The sequence below is a fragment of the Cygnus atratus genome, chromosome 11 (assembly GCF_013377495.2).
Source record: "Cygnus atratus isolate AKBS03 ecotype Queensland, Australia chromosome 11, CAtr_DNAZoo_HiC_assembly, whole genome shotgun sequence".
NCBI classification, from domain to species: domain Eukaryota; kingdom Metazoa; phylum Chordata; class Aves; order Anseriformes; family Anatidae; genus Cygnus; species Cygnus atratus.
Window position 1 is genome coordinate 17863812 of NC_066372.1, and position 20612 is coordinate 17884423.

At 46.1% G+C, this 20612-nt stretch overlaps 1 protein-coding gene across 2 annotated transcripts in view; it reads right to left on the reverse strand.

Moving 5' to 3' along the window:
- IGF1R (insulin like growth factor 1 receptor) overlaps positions 1 to 20612 on the reverse strand; it is a 180797-nt gene that overhangs the window by 106258 nt on the left and 53927 nt on the right. The gene's annotated exons all lie outside the window — the stretch shown is intronic.

Sequence of the window (20612 nt, forward strand, 5' to 3'; positions counted from 1 at the left end):
CGATCATCATCGCACAGGCATTTCAAAAGACAATGCGGTTTCCAAACTCCCAACCAACCACCGCCACATTTGACCCACCTAGCTGTATTCACTTACCAAACGAAGGAGTAAAAGTCCTAAGAGATTACTGTTTAATCCAAGCATGCACCTTAATCAGCACAGCTTCACAAAAAAGGGAACTCAAAGGCAGGAGGTGTGCGCCCACTCCCACCCCAAATCACTTCTCAGGTTCCATTCCCCCTCATCACACATCCGTGAAACCCTGAAGACAATTCTTTCCCCCTGTAGTCATGCCCTCTGAAAAGCAGGCATAATGCTATCAGACCCAAAAACACGAACCACAGCTGGCATCTCTCCCCAGAGTAACAACTTGTAAAATATTTCAAGAGTTGCCTACGGAAGTCTGAAGAGCATTTGGTGGGAGCAAGTCCCACTGGCATTTGACAAAAGCCATTTGCAACTGCTGCTCCCCGCAGGTGTGATCACAAGGGTAAGATTTGGCACCCCAGGAGAGATGGTGGGACCCGTAAGCTTTGCAGGAGAACGCCTCCTGATGAATACTCCAGCACCAGTTTTCTGTGGGCACGGTTTCCATTCACATTTTTGGAACAGTTTTAATTAAATCAGCACTAGCAAGGACAGAAAATTCTTGGACCAGAACCATCATACTGAACTCTTGTGTATATCATCTGTGCCTCGTGCAGTATGGAGCATTTCAGCAACAAGGAAGAAAACATGCACAATCTGCTAGGCAGAACACGTTTCTTCTTTACTGTATCTTAACTATATCATTACTTTAAAGAAAATAAGAGAAAATTGGGGGCAGTGCCTGTTCAGCTGCTTGTTTGGCCTGATTCATCTCAACTGACTGTGTTTGGCCAAGACACCAAACAGTTGCATGCCCTGAGCCAAGCTAATGGGCGCTGACCACATGTTGAAGTATAAACTGACACCAGTACCAGAGGGGTGTTTTTACACCGATATATACGTGTATATATGCACGTTATATGGGCGTGAATATGTAAGCATCATGGCACAGCTTCAATGACCAAAGCAAGGTCACAACTTACAAACAAAGAGCTGCTTTTATGAGAAAAAAACACAACCAAGAGGACTGACCTCCCTCACTGCACTGGCTTGAAGCTTCTTTGTAGGGCATGTAAGCCTCCGATCATTGCTGCACAGTATGTCCTTTTAGGAAACAACCTCATATGAAGGAAGTTGCTTGATTTTTCTTAAACTCTGTGTGCCTGCCCCAAAATTAGCATTCTGGCAGAGGTATTAGATGCTGAAAGTCTGGACAACCTCAGAGATAAATGAAATAGCCCGCTCAGGTTACAAAAAACTTGGGAGCATGGTACCTCTTTAAAGCTCCGCAATACCCTGCTTTTTAGTGAAAAAAGCAGATCAAGCTTTTTAGATAAGCTCTAAAAACAACCAAATGTGTTGCTTGTACATACAGCTCTTGCTCTAGTTCATGGATCAGGTATTTTGAATATGGGAAATATGACAATCTAAAATGGTCCTTTTCTGTCATAATCTCAATTCTCCTGTGTCTAGCAGCACAGAGATCCACTTTTTGTCCTGAAGGCTACAAACAATATCCACACGTATGTGCCCCAACATCACAAGCCACAAGCCACTCCCCAGCAGTGTGTAGCTAACTTCAGGCTTCCAGTACAAAAACCAGAAGCCACAAACGGCAAGTACCAGTGATCGTATCTGGCAAGAGGAAACTCGGTCTCAAATCTCAACAATTCACCAAGACCAAAGACAACGTTTAATAACTTGTTCAGCTTGAACCAGAAACTCTAGAGCAGACAGCTTCCATTTAGTGTTCATTAAAAACATGAATTTTGCACCCAGACAGAAAGCCCTTTTTTTTTTTTTTTCCTGTGGGTGTTATCTCAAAGTCTACTGTACAGGCAGAGCACCGGCTTATGACAAGTAAAACAGCTTTTGTACATTCCTCTTCCACTTAAACATCATTATGTTACTTTCCTGCAACACCGCGATGATCAGAGCCCTCACAAAATGGCAAAACAAAGTGACAGGCAGGAACTTCAAACTCCAGTTGCCCTGGCGAAGTACAGTCATTTAGGTTTGTTTCATTGCAAATGAGTTTGTCCAAAGTAACCACTACAAATCATATTATGTTCATTTTGGCAGGAAAAAAGAAAGATACAAAAAATAAAAGCAAAGTAAGGCAGTTTCCATCTCCCTCAAAAATAAGAACAGACTATTTCCACTAACAAAGATAAAGCAAGCAAAGACAGTTGGAAAGAATTAACTTTTCCTGTCCGACTGATAACAAACAGTAGCACCAAAGGGGTGTATGGTTAGGAGCCGGGCTTCTCTGCAAAATACTGGACATATCATAGGCAAAAACCAAGCCTGAGTCTGGTGTTTGCTATGCCCTAACACGCCGAACCCCTGAGCAGAGCTCTTGAGTCACAGCTGGAACTTGAGTTACTCCATTTCGTCTTGGGAGCAGGGCACCCAGCCGACGGCTGTGTGGACACTGCTGTTCCCATCTCTTCACTCACTTGTCGGTCCACTCATCACCTCTAGGAAATACGTCAACCTTGTACTGATCAGTGAGACTGCAGGCATCACCACTCGACCTGGAAACACCTGTGTGTGGCTGAGTTTAAAATTCAGCGGTATTTTCCACAGCTGAAACTGGAAAGGAGAAGCAGGCCACCTTACAGACAGAGCACACGCTTGTTTCGTATGGAAAGAACCGGTGCCAACCGAAGCCAGTTCCCCCTCTCCTGGAGCACCCAGCTGCTATCAACAGGCCTATTCACAACCGCGAAGTGTCATACGTTCTTACAGCATTTGCTCAAGACAAACACTGACGTATGGGGTTCTTTGTCTGTGTTTGTTTTTTGACTCAAGTTCTCAGCTAAATGATTTTCCTGTGTATGACAATGACAGGCCAAACAACAGCAGCAGAATTAGTTCCCTCTCTGCATGTCATTCTCTAATGCAGTCAGAGAGCTACCTCATAACGTCATTACATTCACCTGTCAACCCTGATGAATTTTCCATGCTTTTAGATTCCTCCAGGAACTCCTTGCCATCCCCTTTATTTTTCTCTTCTATCCCATCACAGGGGAGATGCTCACTTCTGCTTTCTCAGTTAACTCCTACTTGGACAAAGCTCTCTTCCAGACACGTCTCACACGGTGACCACGAGATGCTCACCCTAACACACACGGTGTGTGCGGAGATAGCTCACACCCGATGCACTACAAGACCTGGGGGTGCCTGCAGCAAGGAGGTCGCCCTACTGGGGTAATTAATACCCAGTCCTTCTTTCCCAGTGCAGCCCAGTACCTCAGCATGCTGTGGTAACAACAGCAGGCAACACAAAAAAACTCACCACCTGTTTTCCTATTTGGCTTGAGAAACGCCCGATACGTACAATAGTTTTTGCGATTATCACAAACCAGTTTTACCCCAAACTGTCAGCTCTAACAAGAGTAGGTGTGGGGGAGGGAGGGGAAACTTCCCCAAACTCATTTGGGCACAGTATTTAGCTGACTTAATTTGAAGCTGCTTTTCCCTTCAAAACACTCACGCCTACTCAGCAAACCGTAACCACAGTTGACTCAGAGGAGGAGGACAGGCTCCTCAGCTTTTTTCTTCCTGTACAAGAGAAAAACAAGAGGGCACAACACTCGCTGCCTCCCTCCTTCCTCCCAATCACAGCCAGCTCAAACAGCGCTCGCTCGTTAGTCGGAGCCAGGAGAAACCTCTTTCGGGGATACAAGCAGCAACAAAACCTCTGCTCTAATGGTAAACAAGCATCCTCAGTTCGAGTACGGGGAGGCTACGGGTTGAAAAAGCTGTACGGAAAGCCAAACTGCATGTCATTCCTCTTCCCACACACATACAAAGGGCAGAAGCAGGCCACCCTCTCCTTCCCCCCTTTCGAGGTGCCTCACACTGACACGCTCGCTGAGGCTAGGTTGCAGTGCCTGGAGCAGCTTAAAACGGACACGGGGCCTCGCGAAGGCGGGGAGCGAGGCACCCAGCTCCCCTCCCTAATCGCTGCTTTTAAAAGCTCGCACTCCCCGGCTCCTCAGCGCTCGGTCTGCTTCGCCCCTTTTGTTGTTGCTGTTTGTTTTCGTGACTTTGAGTACAGAAGGAGCCAGTCTGCTATCACCACACCCTGGATTTAAAAAAAAAAAATAGAAAAAAAATGCATAAACACAGACTGATCTACATACATGCGTTTCTTTGAAAAACACATCCTTGGCACAGGAGCGGTCTCCACCTCTGGGGAAGGAAAACGCCACCTCCACTCCGAGAGCTGCAGCGCGAGGCCGCGGCCACAGCCGGTCACCTGGAGCAGGCCTTGCACGGCCAGCCCGTCAGGAGCACCAAGCAGGAATCCCACCCGGGCGTTTGGGAGACATCACAAGCCTTTTGGAGGCAACGCTCTCAGATCTTCATGCAAAAGGAACTCTGAAGTGCAAGAAAACTAAAAACCACACAATAATTACATCACAGAAACCTCCCCTCCTATGCAGCAGGCTTTCAGTCAGCAGCGTATTACTTACTAGGAATTAGGACCGCTAAAAAGAGGATATCAACATAGCTTTTTCTGAGGATATGAAAGTGTTTTCCTCGTGCTAGATTTCAAAATACTCCTGAGATAACCACTTTTAAGGCAGGGGAAAGGGGAAGCGCAGCTATGCCGTGGTACTGTGTGATCTCAAGCTGTTAAAACAAGCAGCAGGAGCAGCGAGGAACAGTTCCTACAGACTTCATCTCGTCCCTCCCTCACTCTAACCCCCTGCATTAAACCAGACCAAAGTACAAGAAAACATCTCCAGGTGTCTCAGATTATCGATTGGACTCAGGAAAAATAGTTTACAAAGCTTTGATGCCCCGTCACACCGGACTTGCTCCTTGGTGCAGCTGATCATTTACTTGCTGCAACACTGTGTACTGCGCACAGAAGCTTTTCAATTGAAAACACCTTCTGACACAGCTTCTCCCATAGTCAGTACTTTTACACCTCTGGAAAGTCACTAGAATCCCCTTTTTCTAGCACTTCTGACTTTGCAGTGCTTTAAAATCCACACAACAAATCCAGCAGAAGCATACTACTCCCATATGGGGTGCAAATCCTGCCCAACCCCACTTGACTGCTCTTTTAACGGATTTTTGGATTTTAATAACCGCTGAAAAATGTACTGCGACTAGTCACATCTACACTCAGATCCCCGTATAGAGAAGGGCAGGCAGCACAGCCCTCTTCTCGGGGGTTACACAAGGAGGGCTTGCACAGCCAGGAACTTGTCATCGTGCCCTTGCAAGACAATGCGACCCTGCGTGAGGTCGCAGGGAGATGTCCATTTCGGCAGATACTTAGCTCCCAAGCCACCAAAATAACTTACTTCGGCAGCACAAGGTTGCATGATATCACCAACGCAGCATCTTAAGGATTTCCATCCTGATTCTTACAATGTGGTTAAGTTATTTCAGCCAAAGCGCAGTAACAGGGAGAGCAGCTGATTCCTAAAAAAAAGTCTGTTTGCCTATTACCAACAAAGATGTATTCCAACACTGTATTTCAGCTTAACAACCACTACTAGGCACAGCTATGGTCTGAATTTGCGTTATGAACCCTGCTTTAAGAAGTTTATTATTTAGTTTCATGGGACTTCTTTGGGCTGTATGTTGCTCCATAAAGTCCTAGCCCAGAAGTATTTTCAACCCAAAATCTTTGGTTTAAAGATCTGTCATACAAGTTAAGCCATGTCCAAGAGAAGCTTTTGGAACAGCTTAAAACTGTTCTGATCTTGTGATTCTATTTATTTATGATTATAAAGTCAAACTCAATGCAAAAAAGTAACCATACCTGACATTTGGAGAAGTAGATTAAAAGAAAACAGCTCTTCAAAAGGTGTTGCACCGCCTAGAACAAGTCTTTTGAATTAAAAATGAGTGAGTGGGCATCCGTATAATATGCCCATTAGCCGTATGTAGTTCAAGTACTTACTTCTGCCTTCCTTGAATATCTCCCTGATTTTGAAGGCAGCATCACTTCGCTTTGAAGGACACGGTCAATGCTGTCTGCATTTACTTGCATTGTTTTTCCCCCCAACATGTTTCCTAAATCACACCCCAGAAACTCAGGAAAACATACCAAGGCTGGAGGGAATCTCCTGGATCTCTAAGTCTCACAGTCCCCACCATGGCATGGAGTAGGTTACAGCTTGTACACCACCTTGCTCCACTTTCAGAAGCAACAAAACCTTTCAAGTTACTCTTAGGAATCCTCTGGTACAGCCCAGAGTTATGTGAGCTGTGAAAGGGTTTCTGAAGAATCGTCCCCAGTAACGGGATGTGCAAGGTGTCCTGAAACTTCAGGATATTTATTATCAAACATCCTTTTACAAACAAAAGGATTCAGAAGTCTCTACCTAACAGGCGACAGCCCTGGAACTGCTTTCACGCACGATGGTTTTCCTGGATTTGTGTGTTTAAGGTAGGAGGAGCTGTTGGAGTTAATATGCCCTTAATTACACTGCTGAGCTGCTCATCATTACCAGCTCCAGTTCTGGCAGCAGCAGGTCTCCACCGAGCAGATGCTTGCTGCTACTCGGCGATGCTGAGATGATGAAGCGCACTTTCAGTTCCCCCCTGAATGAAGACAACGCTACCAGAAAAAAAAAAAAAAAACTCAGTTAACTGACAAGCTCCCGTCTACTGCCCTCCTCTTCCCTCCCCTCCCTTGCCCCAGGTTCTTCCTGGATGGGGTACTGGAATCTAGAGAGAACGGGGTCATCACCAGGTAATGTAAAAGAGCAGGCGACATGCTAATTTCAGCTACAGAAAGAAACTGTTCATAGAAAAGGGAACCAATACAGAGCCTTACAAGTTTTGAGCAGTTGGTGGCTGCAAGATGGACAGCCACGTGTTCAAGCTCAGGCTTTTCAAAAGCCACTGATTTACAGAGCTCGTGTCTCAGGCTCCCAAAGGTGCCTCTGTGCGCTGCAAGAGGCAGGCAGCAGGGACTTGTGCAACAGGTAGGAAAAGCACATCGATCCCTTACCCAGAACACGAGGGCTGCTATCTCATCACGCACACATCGCCCGTGTGTGGTTTTAGTTCTGTACCAACAATGATCCCTACATAACATACAAGAACAAATGAGACCACTGGCGGCTCTGGAAGGATGACATTCCTAACACTGGCTCATGTGAGGGCGTGCAACACGAAGTGAAACTCTACTCAGCAACTGAAACCAAAGAAACTTCGCGATCAAGGGCTTCCAGTCCTGCAAATCACAACTTGGCACATCAGGTCCCCCAATTTCCCCAAATCACTTGCCCAAATTAAAATGCTCAGATGAGGCCAAACTGAAGCCAACAGTTCTCCACAAACACATAAAAATGCAGCACTTAATTCTGCACTTCCTTTACAGCAGGGAAAAAAAAGACAGAACCAAAACCCACAAGTGCCCATTGCATCAGTTTTCCAACCCCAGCCTCTCACTTGCACACAGCTGGACACAGTTATGCAGCAGACACCTAAAGCACATTACATGGCTCTTCTCTAGGAACGGCCCCGTGAAACACACTGCCCCCTTACCTGTCCCTACCAAAACCAAGCCCAGAGAGTTTAGATCAGGAAGTTCAGGTGCTCAAACTAGTGATAAAAACTTCAGTTTTAAAAATGGAAGCACTAACAATTTATTTTGTTACTTCTAACTGCATACTGAAAACAAAACCCTCCATAAAATAATTATTTTGAACACAGGAACAGTCGAGGCTTTTCCATAAAATGTGACTGCTAATACGGAAAGGCTTCCTCGGGGACTTAACTCTTATGCAAGGGGAAAAGACAGAGTTTTTACATTATTTCCTGCAGCCAGTTGTGCTAAGTCAGTTGTGTTAAATGTCTTTGCATTTCCTAACGCACACAGTGAAGGAGGAAAAGATTTACCTAAATCCCATCTCCAACAGAGCAGGGGAGTCAGGCAATGCTTCAACTACCACCTAGACTGCTGTCAGCTATGGCAATGTTTTTTTTATGGCCTCACCCAACAGAGGACCGCCAGCCCGGCCCGGCAGCCAGAGAAGGGACTTACCGCGAATGCGCTCGGCCCCAGAGCGCAGCACGCGCGGGCAGTCCCACGGCCATCAGAGCTTTGGGCAGGCTGAAACTGTGTGGATGAAGAAAACGCACTAACACCAACAAAAAGGTAAAAGAGCGACAGCAGAAGGATGGACAAGCACGCACCCCGCAGCGGCGACCGGGCGGCCAAGTGGCTGGGGAAGACAAACCCCTGCACGGCCCCGTTGGAACGGGAAAGGTTTGGCTGCGGAGCGGTCATCAGGAAACGGTCGAGGAAACGAGCGGGTTTCTCTCGTGAGCCCCAACAGACTCGTCAGGAAGCACTCCAGGAAGCAATGCAGAGCTGCCGAGGCAGGAGGCATCCCCTGGCCAGCGGGGGGGAGCTGGTGCCTCCGGGGAGCAGCACAGGGGCCCTGGCACACGGGGTGCCCTGAGCCCCCCAGTGCGGCCACGTGCTAAAAGCCTCCACTGATGAGGGACGCGTATCTCAGCCAACACACAACGGAATTAAATTTGAGGGGAAGAGAAAAAAAAAAAGGAAACCAACAGAAACAACATTTACAGTCTATTTCCATCTCTCTTAGTAACACAGGACACCTGTTATTCCAACAGCAAGCAAGACAGTGCACTTCAGCATCAGTATTTTCCTTTGTATGCGTTTCAGAGTCTGCTATTGCCTTAAGGGAAATGCAAAAGCATTGTTCGGGTATTGCACAGCTGGTGAGCCATCCAGCACCCCTGCTCGCCTCCAGCAGCGGTGACAGAAAGGCAACACTGGGATAACTGAAGCCACCAGGTATGCTTCCAAGCGTTACCAACTGTTGCTCCAGCTGCTTGCGCTGGCAAAGTGCTGAAACAGCACCTGAGATGTTCAGGGACGTTTATCAGGGTCAACCTTCAAGGGGAACGAGGCCACCACAGCGAGGTGCCACAGGCGAGCAGAGCACCTCGGCAGCTTTCGGTCAGCACGGAGGCAGAGCAGGCAACACAACTTTTTAAACCTGAAAACTGCTTTAAGAAAAGTAATCACAACACCACCTGCAATTTCAAAACACTCGAGCCCATTTTCCAAGTGATTTGTTATTGATACGCACATACGCATCACTGACTCATTAATAAATTTAGGAGGACCAGAACGGACAGGTACATAGCAAAAGCCAGCCATCCTCACGGACTTGTACAAAGCCAAAATCCTAGACACGAGCACAGCAGCCCTTCACTAACAGATTTGTTATGGCCAAAAAGACGCCGACCCCTCTCTCCAAGGCTGCCTCGTGGGCACACACAGCAAGCAAGATTCTTGCAACAGTTTCTTAAAGAAATCGATAATAAAAAGACTCACTTTCTTTTTTTTTTTATAAACCACCCATTTTCGGCCTACCTTGGCAATAAAGGAATATCACAATATACAACACTACAGTTTGTTGTGTCAGGATTTGAAAAGCTTGATATTTAAAGGACAGCGTACCAAAATTAGAACAGACCAGTGGTGTACAAACCCAGAAGGCAAGCACTGAGGTTATCAGATAGCTGAATAAATGTGGCACCGCTTCTAATACAATCATAAGGGAAACTACAATTTGGGGGGGAAAAAGGCTAAGCAAAGCTGCCTACAGCTCTGGTGTAAAGCCATCATCAACAAAAGGCTAAGCTTACCAAAAAAATAAGAGAATCTGTAGTATGCATCAGAAAACGAGAAATGATGAAGTATGACACGTGCAGTGGTCACCCCGCAGCTGGAACAAGGAGAAGCAAATCTGCCAGAAAGGAGTTTCTGTGGTCAGAGTTAAAACTTGGCTGCGTTTATCTTGACAAGCAAAATATTTTCAATATCATCCGATGATGATTTGCTTTATCGTATAATTTTTGGGGTATCCCATCTCAATTAATTATATGGCCTCCTAATTGAGGAACACACCAAGTCCGACTACATGAGGCACAGCATGTGCTTCTCTAATCCATCCTCATGTTGCAGGTTGACTTGAAGTTAAGGCTACACACAAAAACATTCAACATTAAAGCTCGGCCTTAAATGCTTTGTGTGAACGCAGCAATACCAACTCTCATTAACATGCTTGGCTGTAGATAATACTGAGTAACTGGCTGATACTGACTTCAACTAGCAGCCTTGCTGCTGTCCTTTGGGTTTAACTACAAGCATTTAGGCAGCTCATCTTCCAGAAATGAGAAATAAATTGATTTTTTTTTCAAAAGGCAAAGCACCAGAATCAATCCAACACCTGTAGCACTGAACTGCTACTGACATTAAAACTAATAACACCACAAAAATTGAACACAAATACAAAGATCCATTGCTATCAAGTGAAACAAGCTACTGGGCTCACTACACACAAAAGGGAACAATACTTAATGACATTTGGTATTTAGAAGGCCAGAGAGTTCAGGGGTTCTCAGCCCCTTGAAAAAATAATCAAGGAATAACCTTCGTAAAACAACTCAGGACAATTCTATAAAATCTCTCTAGCGCAGCAAAGTGGTTAAGGCGGGCTTTTTTCTTTTTTCTTTTTTTTTTTTAAATAATTAGGAGCAGTCAACAGGTTGGAGAAGAGGGAGTAGGTCATCTGAAGATCGACACTGGCATTAAGCTACGCCCCCATGGAAGACGGGTGTGAGCCAGGTGTTTCCACCTCTAAGACAAACCTTTCCACACCCTGGTGCTGTGCTGCTAACCCCAGATGCAGAGGCACGCAGGAAGCGGTGCTGTGCCCCAAACCCAGCCCCTCCATGCAGGGCACTTCACATCCCTGCGTTCCGTTACCGAACTGCCCCAAATCACAAGCATTTCTAGGGACCTCTGCGATTAAGGCTAAACCTCTCCGATCCTTTCATCTCACTGCAACTTTTTCCCAGAATAAGGAGCAAACCTTCCGCACATCCAGGGCGAAAAAATACAAGGACAAGAAAATAAACACAACAGGCTTATATTCATCTCCTGCATTAGCTTTTCACAAGCCCTATAACAGGCTGTTCATATAGCAACTAAAACATACCCTTTAACCTTAACTCCTAGCAACACAGTCACGTTCTGAGAGCAGCATCTCTGATGCTTTAAGGACTATGCGGGCTTGAGAAGTCGGTGGAAAACATATCTATGCAGTGCAAGGAGTCAGTACTTCTTCATTTCTTCTGTCCAAACTCTGCAAATGATTGCTGTAGTTGAGAATTTCAGTTTTGGCCAAGCAAAGAGGAAAAAAGATTTGCAACACCTCAGTGTGAAAAAACAGCAGGCAGGGTGCAGCCAGCCAGCCACCAAAATAAACCCTCGATAAAGTCTGTGATTGTTCCAAGTAATCCATCAAGAGCAGAAAGCATTTGAGGAACACCCGCTCGATAGCTCAAGATTCAAAGAACTGAAAATATTAACTGTTTACATTACATTCACTTGGTTTTCAGTTTTGTTTTTTGTTTTTTTTTTTAACTGCTGTACTACAATAAGCGACCTGATCGACTCTGATCAAACTGCACTTCTTCCCCCCCACCCCTTTAACGCAGACCGTGCTCTGTGCAGCCATCCTGTACTCCCGCTGCCTTCGCCTCGCTGCACGTTACCTCTCACAGGTTTAACCCGCAGGGAAGACATGTGAGGCCTCAGGGTTGACATTCTCCTTTCAAAAGCAGGGGGGCATTCTGAAGAGCACTGGAATAATCATACTGCACGTTTCTTTGGTTTTGTTCTTAACTCAAATTCACACATTACCCTCAGACAAGGAAGATATGCAAAGCTTCTTACTATAAAACATCAAATTCTTGAACGCTGGTGTTGCAGTAAGAACTGTTGTTTGTAATTATTACCTATTTTTAATCAATTACCACAACTGAACTGAATGCATTGAAATGCATTTCATGTGTGGTGTTTTGGTTCTGTTCCTGGTTTCCAATCGCTCGCCCCCAGCTCTGCTTTTCAGGGAAGTTGGAGGGTTCCCCGTCCCCACCACAGAGCCACACATCGCTTTCACTTCTTGCAATCACTCCAGATGAGTGCTGCTGGGCTGGGGCTGGTCCCTCCAGGGATGAGGATGTAAACCAGGCAGTTTTGATTTAACTAGAAAACATTCTTGTGCAGATGAGGGTGTGCAATCCCACTGCCTTGTTTCTTTTCTTACTTTTTAAGTAAACAGGACTTAAATTCAGGGCTAAACCCAAATTGACAGTGACAACAGTACTTATAACAACAGTACTTCGTGAGCTTTGCAGTCCGGTGCCAGTTCAAAGTTTAGATTCTGGCCAACAGACCATTGGAGAGCTAAATTAATATTTCATTATAAAAATAAACTTACATAAAACGTTCTGGTTTGAGCTCACATCTTTATCAAAAACACAAGGAAAAGCAATCGGCATTTTTCCAGGAAAAAAAAAAATATCTCTAAGTTCAAAAGCAAATGCTCGGTTTCAATAAAGGAAAAACATCATTCAGCACCCCAGTTAAACACAGAGCATCACTTCTGATCTCTCAGCACACTGACAGGGAGGCAATGAGGCAATGTGTGGGGTGTTTTCTTTTTGACACCACTCTCCCCCAGCCTATCCACAATTTTTGTTTTTAACCACAAAAGGGTGGAAGCCCTTGGAAGTCTGAAGCACAGGGCCGTGAGTACAACAAGCCTCTCATCACACATGGCAAGAAAACCTGCATGGATTCATCCATCTTTCCAAACAAGGTTCCTTTATTTACAGAATTCGCACGGCAGGACACGGCTTCGCTCCAGGATTATTTTCTATTTCCAGGTAGCAAAGCTGTCCCCGAACAAACTGCGCTATTTCACAGCTATCTATAGCACATACCAGGCAGCAAGTAATTTTAATCCCAAATCCTCTTCCCCCTTCATTATCCCCAAACCAACACCAACAGCTTTCAGAAAAAACATCTCTGACTGAGAAACCTGATGAAACAGAGCCCTTGGATCCAACCCCACCAGGTTGTTCCTGGCAGCAGGACGTGACCCCCCCAGGCCTTCCCGTGGTCCCCGCGGTCGGAAAGGACTCGCCTTGGGAAGCGACGCCTTTTCTTTGCACCTGGAGAGCTGGAATCGCACCCAAAAACTCTAACAGGTTCGCAGATCTCAGCCGGTGACATAAATTTTGAAATCTACTCTTTGTAATGCATAAAACCAACTCCGTTCACCTGCAAGCAAGAGAACACCCTGCCCACCTCATCAGTCTGTTCATACCCTTCGGGTTTGATCACGTCTCTACCATATGCTATTGAAACCGATACCAAGTCAATAGCTGTCAACAGCAGCTCAGCCACAAGAAGCTGTTCTGGTGGCATCATCTTACGCCGTCTGTGACTTCCCCACAGAGCTGTACGTCTTCCCCTCCTGCCCTCATAGCACCTCACTCCCTGCAAGTTGCCCAAGAGAAAATTGGCTTGATTGCCAAGCGAAGCATCCACAACTTGTTCCACATTCCCAAGCCCTGCTCACAAAATGCAACCTTCACAGGGAAGAAAAATCTATCTAATAACAACAACCAGCCCAAAAACTCACCCTCTGATTTTAGACATTCTGTTCATATTAAAATGTTCGAGCCTATTAACCTATAGAAATGATTGCAGCCTTTTCAGTTCAAATCGTTTTTTGCAGTAAGCCCTGGTTACGTTTAAGTTTTCCCCTACTTCAATAAAGCTGTTGTGATTTTTTTGTGTTCTGTTTCTGTTGTGTTGAGTTTTTTTTTTTTATTATTATTTTATTCATTAAGAGTACCTATACAGTTGAGGGGTGCCCCAAGAACACGGCTGCCAGAAGAGCGATGTCGCTGATGGATTTTCCCTCTTCTTGCAGGACGCTCTGCAACCACGTCTCATCGACTAGCCAGGGAAAGCCATTCCGGTGCAGTTCAGTCTATTTCCCTGTATCAATTACTAAGAGTTATGGAAGTGAGAATTGAGCTTTACATCACAAGTTCTCACACTCCCACTGAGCAGCTACTACAGCTGAAACGCCGCACAACCCAGTACTGCGGCGCACGCAGGGGGAAGAGAGGGGGAAAGGAGGGGAGACCAGGGAGCCGAGGCAGACCACACACAGCAAGCTCCTCTGTCCACAGAGTGGCAGAAGCTACGCTGAAATCAATGCCTCCGGCCCCGGCCTGCATTAATAGATTGATAGCTGATAAGGGGGACAGGACAGAGTTTCCCTAGGAGAAAGGTTAATAAGTTTCAGCTCTTCTGTAGTGTTCCTCCAAGACTCAACCCCAAAAAAACAGTATTTTGAGAGAATTACGACTAAGATGAATGCTTCTACCTTTGTGACTATTCTCTTCCCAGCAGAACCTACAGTAGTTCGTGACTAATACAGACAGGCAGATAGAGAGCTGCTGTGTCAGAAGATGGATGCGTTAGATAACAAGAGCACAACGCTGCATCACTTTTTTCCATTTAAAACCATTTCCAGGCTCCTGGGCCTCAACCAGAAGTCCAAAACAAGAGTTTTAAGAGTTTTGTCTTGTTAAACTAAAAAAAAAAAAAAAAAAAAAAAAAAGCATACTGCCCGTCACTTTCTGTATGTGTTGATATTTAAGCTGAAGTATCTAGTGCATGGGTACTCATAAAAGTTTGAGAAATTTCATTTACCGAAAGTTTACCTCTCTTTATGAATCCAGTAGAAGAATGCATTTCTCACCTGTGTTTCTAATTAAGTTACTACAGGGCAATTACAACAACAGAAAGCTTTTCCTTCTTTCTAGTTCACCTCTTTGCCGTACGGCTAGGTCAGGATGCCAACTCCCATCACACAGCCAGTGCTAACTGAGCGCAGATTTAGGGCTCCCTCCGCTCCAGGCAAAAAGGGTGCATACACACAGCTTAAGACCTGCAGGCATTCAAGAGCTACAGGTTTAATTTCAGCCCTGCCTCTCAATTCACTGTATTTTGAGGAGAATCCTAACGTAATCCTCAAAGTATTTTGAGTTTGCCATGATATATTTATTAAAAACCACACTCAGACAACAGAGCACTAAGTCCCTCTACTTTGACTACCTTCAAATTACTGAAAGCATTTCATCTTCGAAAAGAACTCATCAGAAGACTTTTACCAAGTCAGATATTTTGAGGGAGAAAATAACTGAAAAAAAAAGATGAAAAACTGGCTTTTCACTCCATTGCAAATAATTTGGAGGAAATGCATATCATCCTTTTTCCTTGTTCTTTGAAAAAGAAGTTCGACTATGTTCCGTAGTCTATCCTCTAAGTACAGACTTAAAAACACGTCACCACTGAGCTTACACACTGACCTCTACAAATCCTTCTCTTCTTTGGATATGGCACTGGTAGGGGCAGGGAACCTTAAGCTTGGCCTGCCAAGCCCTTATACTGCAAAGAAAAGAAACTTTAGCTAATTGTTTCAGTTCTCTGGGAATTGACACCCTCTGGGATAACCCGGTGTTCAACCTCCTACTCTTTTACTAAGAGGCCAGTGCTCCTCGGACTGCACGCAGCAGCCCGACTGCACGCAGGTTTAAGCATCACCATGATGTTCTGTCCCTTACTGCCTCCAGGCAGTCCCAGCACCTTGCAGATGCGTTCCTCCTGGTTCCCTCCTCCACTACAAGTTGCGACAGCACCAGAACTGCTGCGTTTAGGCACGTACAAGATGATCAAGGCTCCCAAGGACATCAAAATCACTTCTCCTAACGCAGATAACGGCGCTAGCAGAAGCCACCACCACCATCGTCCTGCTGAAGGTCACCACCTCAGGTGCAAAGGTGGGGAGGAGGCACAGGAGCTCTGCAGACTCGCTGCAAAAGCGGGGCCAGCCCTGCTCTCCCCACCACTTAATGGCACAGCTGGGGCAGACCTGGCTGCCCTGGCCCGGAGGGAGCTGGCGCTGAGGCTTTCCACCAGCTCGGGAGGAGGTGGAGCAACTGCTGGCACAGGAGCAATAGAAAACAGCTGGGAATCAGCGACGTCTCAACAAGCACAGGATGTGGATGGACAACAGCTAAATTCATTTACTGAAATGACTTAAGCTCTTTTGTAAGCTTAGTGCTGGCCTTGGATATGCCAGATGAGCGCCTGGTTACTCAACCCCGGGCGCTGCAGGCAAAGGAGGAGCAACATCCCGAGCAGCCTCCCCTTCTGCACCTCCTCCCACCCACCCCAAAAATCCCCCGACAGCATCAAGGCAGATTTAGGGTTACTCCGACAAAAAGAAGAGGAAGGAGGGGGAAGAAAAAAAAAATTGGCAATTCCTAACAAGGACTTATTTAAAAGCCCTTAAAAAAATGAAAACCCACAAGCTACTTCATCAAGAAGCCCGTCCTTATCTTGCTCAGCAGCGTCAGAAACAGCCAATTTAGACAGCTGAAGTTGCCACCGATGGTTAGCCCTCACTGCCACAGAGTTCGGAGAAAAACAACGCTGGTGACAGCCAGCACAGGCTGCGAAGGGGTAACTCAAGCCAGGCACAACCTCCCCAGGAACTTGTTGGGGAACCTGAGCCACCCCAACATGCCCCAGCCCAGCTGCGAGCTGGCACCCTCTCACTCACCTACCTGTTTGACCCCCCCCAGTGCCATCACTGGTTTCAGGTGCTGCAGGAAGCTTTCAGGTGACTGCTTCACTTGATAAGTGACTGATCAGCTTGCTAACGAGCTGTCTGATTATGGGACAACATGTGGCAGTAATCATCCTACTTGAGCACCCTTTAGAAACCTGCCATGTTAGAGTACCTGGGGCTCAAACTTTGAAATTCCCTCCCTACAGCAGGCCTGTGCTTGGCCAGTGTTATCAAGCAGATTACTCCTCAATGGCATTTGGGTAACAGCTGCATTTTTATTACGCTTATCTCCTACTTGTGCCTGACATGTCTTAACTAAATTTAACCCACTAATCCTAACACACCTGAGAGAGACAGCAGCAGCTAACACTGGCACTCCTGCTTTAAACAGGAAAGCAAACCACAAAGTAAGATTATTCAGATTAAGCGATTGACTTGAGGTCACAGGAAGTGTGTTGTCTATCCCGAATTTGAGCTTGGGATGTGCTCAACACCACCAGCCCTGAGCCTGAACCAACAGAGCAGTGGCTTTAGGGGAGCGGCAGTAGCACCTGGTCGTCTCCTCACCTCTTCCCCTTTCCAGTGCTCACCCCGGCGTTTCGGCACAGGGCATCCTGGGGCTGCAGTTATTTCTAGGATACTGATTTGTAGTCTTTGCCTGCAGGACTGCAAAATAATGCAGGTAGGAAGAAAGAGCTCACAGCACACAGCAATACTCAGCATGATGTGACTGCATCTGTACCCAGCATTTCCAGTCACCTTGGAAGACACGAGCCATCTCCCCGTCCACCGCAGCATCTCAACGTACTGCCCCGTTGCAAGTAAACCGCATCCGGGCACAGTGGACTCGCTGACAAATCCCTGGTTAAGGCTGGAAATGAGCAACAGTTGAGCAGGGTAACGACATCAGGCCTGATCAATGACTCCCAGCCTGGAGTTACTCAGCCCTGTAAGCTGGCGGTCTTTGGGGCAACACAGAATAACTAAAATAGAAGAGATTTGCTAGATTAATCACCTCTGCATGCGAGTTATAAAATTACTTCAATGTGTGCACAATGTGAGCGTATTTCTGCTCAAACACACAAAACGAAGGTACCAGCAAGCACCAGAGCAGCCTCCCCCACGCAGAGCATGGGACATCCAAGACACATACAGCAAAGCCTGTGCCCGGCGTCACCAGGCACGTCAAAATACTTCATGCTTAAGTTGCCTTGCGCCTAATCCTACAACAACACTGTGCGTCAAAGCAGCCATCAACACTTAACAACGTGGCTGACGCCTTTTTTCTGCCCTGTCGGGCTGCAGGGAAGCCGCAGGTCTGGTGGCTGGTGGGGAGAGCCCGCAGCCCCTTCCCGCAGAGGAGCAGGGCTGGGATACACCCAGGCTGCCCAGGGAAGCGTCCCGATGAGCTGGGGAGGTTCTGCTGGACAAAATTCAGAATGAAAACAGATTTTTAAAGACTTTCCTTATTTCTGCTTGAACTTACAGAAATGAAAACTCAAAAAACTTAGGAGGGACAGACCACGTACTCGGATTCCCAAAGAAAAAGGCTATGCTTTGTGCACTACGTACCTTTTCTCTCATCGTTTCATCCCCTCCCCTGCCAACACAACAAAAGCACAGGAAGAGTAGGTCCCTAACTCTGAGTTTCATCAGTCATGGGCACAACAACGTTCCAGGTGCTTTTGGGATGTTGTGCAATTAGCAAGCAAAAAAAATCCAAATTACTGAGATTGGTCAAAGTAATGAAGAAATAATGGCTCTGGAAGTCACCTAAGATTTACGCACTTGCTCATCTTATTATGTATTGTTCCTCTTTTACTTTACACAGAACTCTACAAATGTGGCTTAAAGGGTGTTTAAAAAAAATCACTGAATTTAGCATTGTCTCATTTGTAGTTACTGTGGATGCAGTACTCTATTCCGGTCAGAGGCTAATAGTTTAACTGTTAACTCTTGCTTGACCCATGCATCGTGAAATGAGGAGCTGTTGGAAATCTGCATCTTTAAGCATACGGGACCACACAGGATTCTGTACTAATTCTGAAAAAATCAGGCTTCATCTCCAATAAATTATTCTGGTGCAGACACTCCTGGCACAGAATTTACAATATGTGGAAGAAAGGAGTAAATTTTGATATTAAAAATTCAAGAGCATAATACTTTTCCATGTATTTTAAATTCAAATCTGCCGGAACAAGCAAAAAGGGGAAGAAAAAAAACACACAGCTTTTCTCTTGGCCTGACATATCGTGGTCCAAGAGCTTCCTGCTGATTTCTGTAGTTAAATGTTTGACCCTTGCCAGGAATAGGACCCAAAGTGAAAAGAGTCATAGTTTGCCAAGTGAACAGAATCCACAAACAAGCATCTCACACTGGCTACAGTTTGTTTCCTTTGAGAGATTGAAGAGGGAGAAGGGAAGGAAGCCATACCGTGCCAAGTCTGTGTGTATTCTTGTGAAATGTATTATTTACCAAACAGAAAATAATGCACAGAAATCTATTAATGAAGAGAGAAAGGCGCTCAACTTACTCTCCAAGACCTAGCATGTGTTTTTCATCTCCTCTTCCCTTTCCACAAACACAACTTCTCTCTCCAGCAAGCCTGGTGTAATAAAAGCTTCCTTAACTTATCTCGCAGGGCATTTCCACAGCTGAACACTGCCTAACCAGAGAAAGCTGTCACTAAATAAATAAATAAATAGCTTCTCTAGGCATGAAAGAAAGTTTTTTCTGTGCGTACACGCTGTTGAGCTGTACGAGTCCACTGGAGAATAATGTGCATTATTTATTATACATAACACTAGGAAATCTGTAATACTTACAAAAGACCATTACGATGCCATTAAAAAGATTTCATGTTCAGCTTTCTAGGCATCTTGGGCACACAGCCATAGCTACAATAATTATTATATTTATCACTATGTAAACTAACTTTAATGCTTCATTAAGATAGAGAAAAATGATATCACTGAGGTCCCTGCGAGAGCCAGCAACGTTTTCCTCGGCTATGTGTAGGTTTCCTACTCAGGGCAGCTCCTGGACGGCTCGAGCAGGTTTTATTCTGCTCAGACAACCCCGACACGTGCTAATGACGGTCCTGAGCTGCAGCCCATGGCCTGCAAAGGCATTTACGAGGCAACTGTGCATACCAGCTTCTGCTAAACACCACGGTTTAGTTTTAAGCTTGGGCGGTGTGCTGCTCAGATAGAAGGCTCCGACCTCCAACCAGAGGGATTTTAATACCAAAAATCCTCGGCAGATACCTTGTCGGGCCATCTGAGAAGCGAGGGATGTCTCCGTGCTCTAGACGCGCGCATCCGAGCTGCAGAAGGAACACGAGGCAGCCATCCTGGCTTAAACGGGTTAAAAACAAGGCTGCTGGAGGTGGAAAGGCACAGCTCCCTCCCTGCTACCTGGCTGACCCAGCGGGCTGGCAGCCCCAGGCGCCTATTGTTGTAAAGCGAACCGTCCCAACGCAGGCATCGAGTTTGAATCAGAAGGCTCCCTTCTAACATGGAAAACTACTGAAGAAGTGGGCTCCTACGTAAGCCACGAGCCTTGGAGAGGTTTCAAACACGCTCGGCTGTGACGCGGCACTAATTGTTCACAACTCTTCAGACTCGTAGGGAACAACAGTTGCAGGCAAAGCTTCCTTCTCCCTTACGGCTTTGCGTAACCGGAGCCCTCAAACAGTGGCGTTTCTGACAAAAACAACACTGGTGTGTTCTCTCCTTTCCTTCTCCCTCCCCAAAAGCCTCCAGTGTGTGTCGGAGAGCAAACTTAACTCTTTGCTGCTGGATTTTCAAACCACTGAAGCCGGGTGCTTCTCGCTGCTGGCCAAGGGACAGGGACCGACACCGAACCCCGCTGCTGGAGGCTGGGACCCGCAGGCAGGGATCAACATCCCACACGCCCTCTGCTTTCTTCTATCACATTGATCAAGAAATAAGAAAAAGACAAAAGAACAGAAGTATAGCTTCCACAACAAAAGTA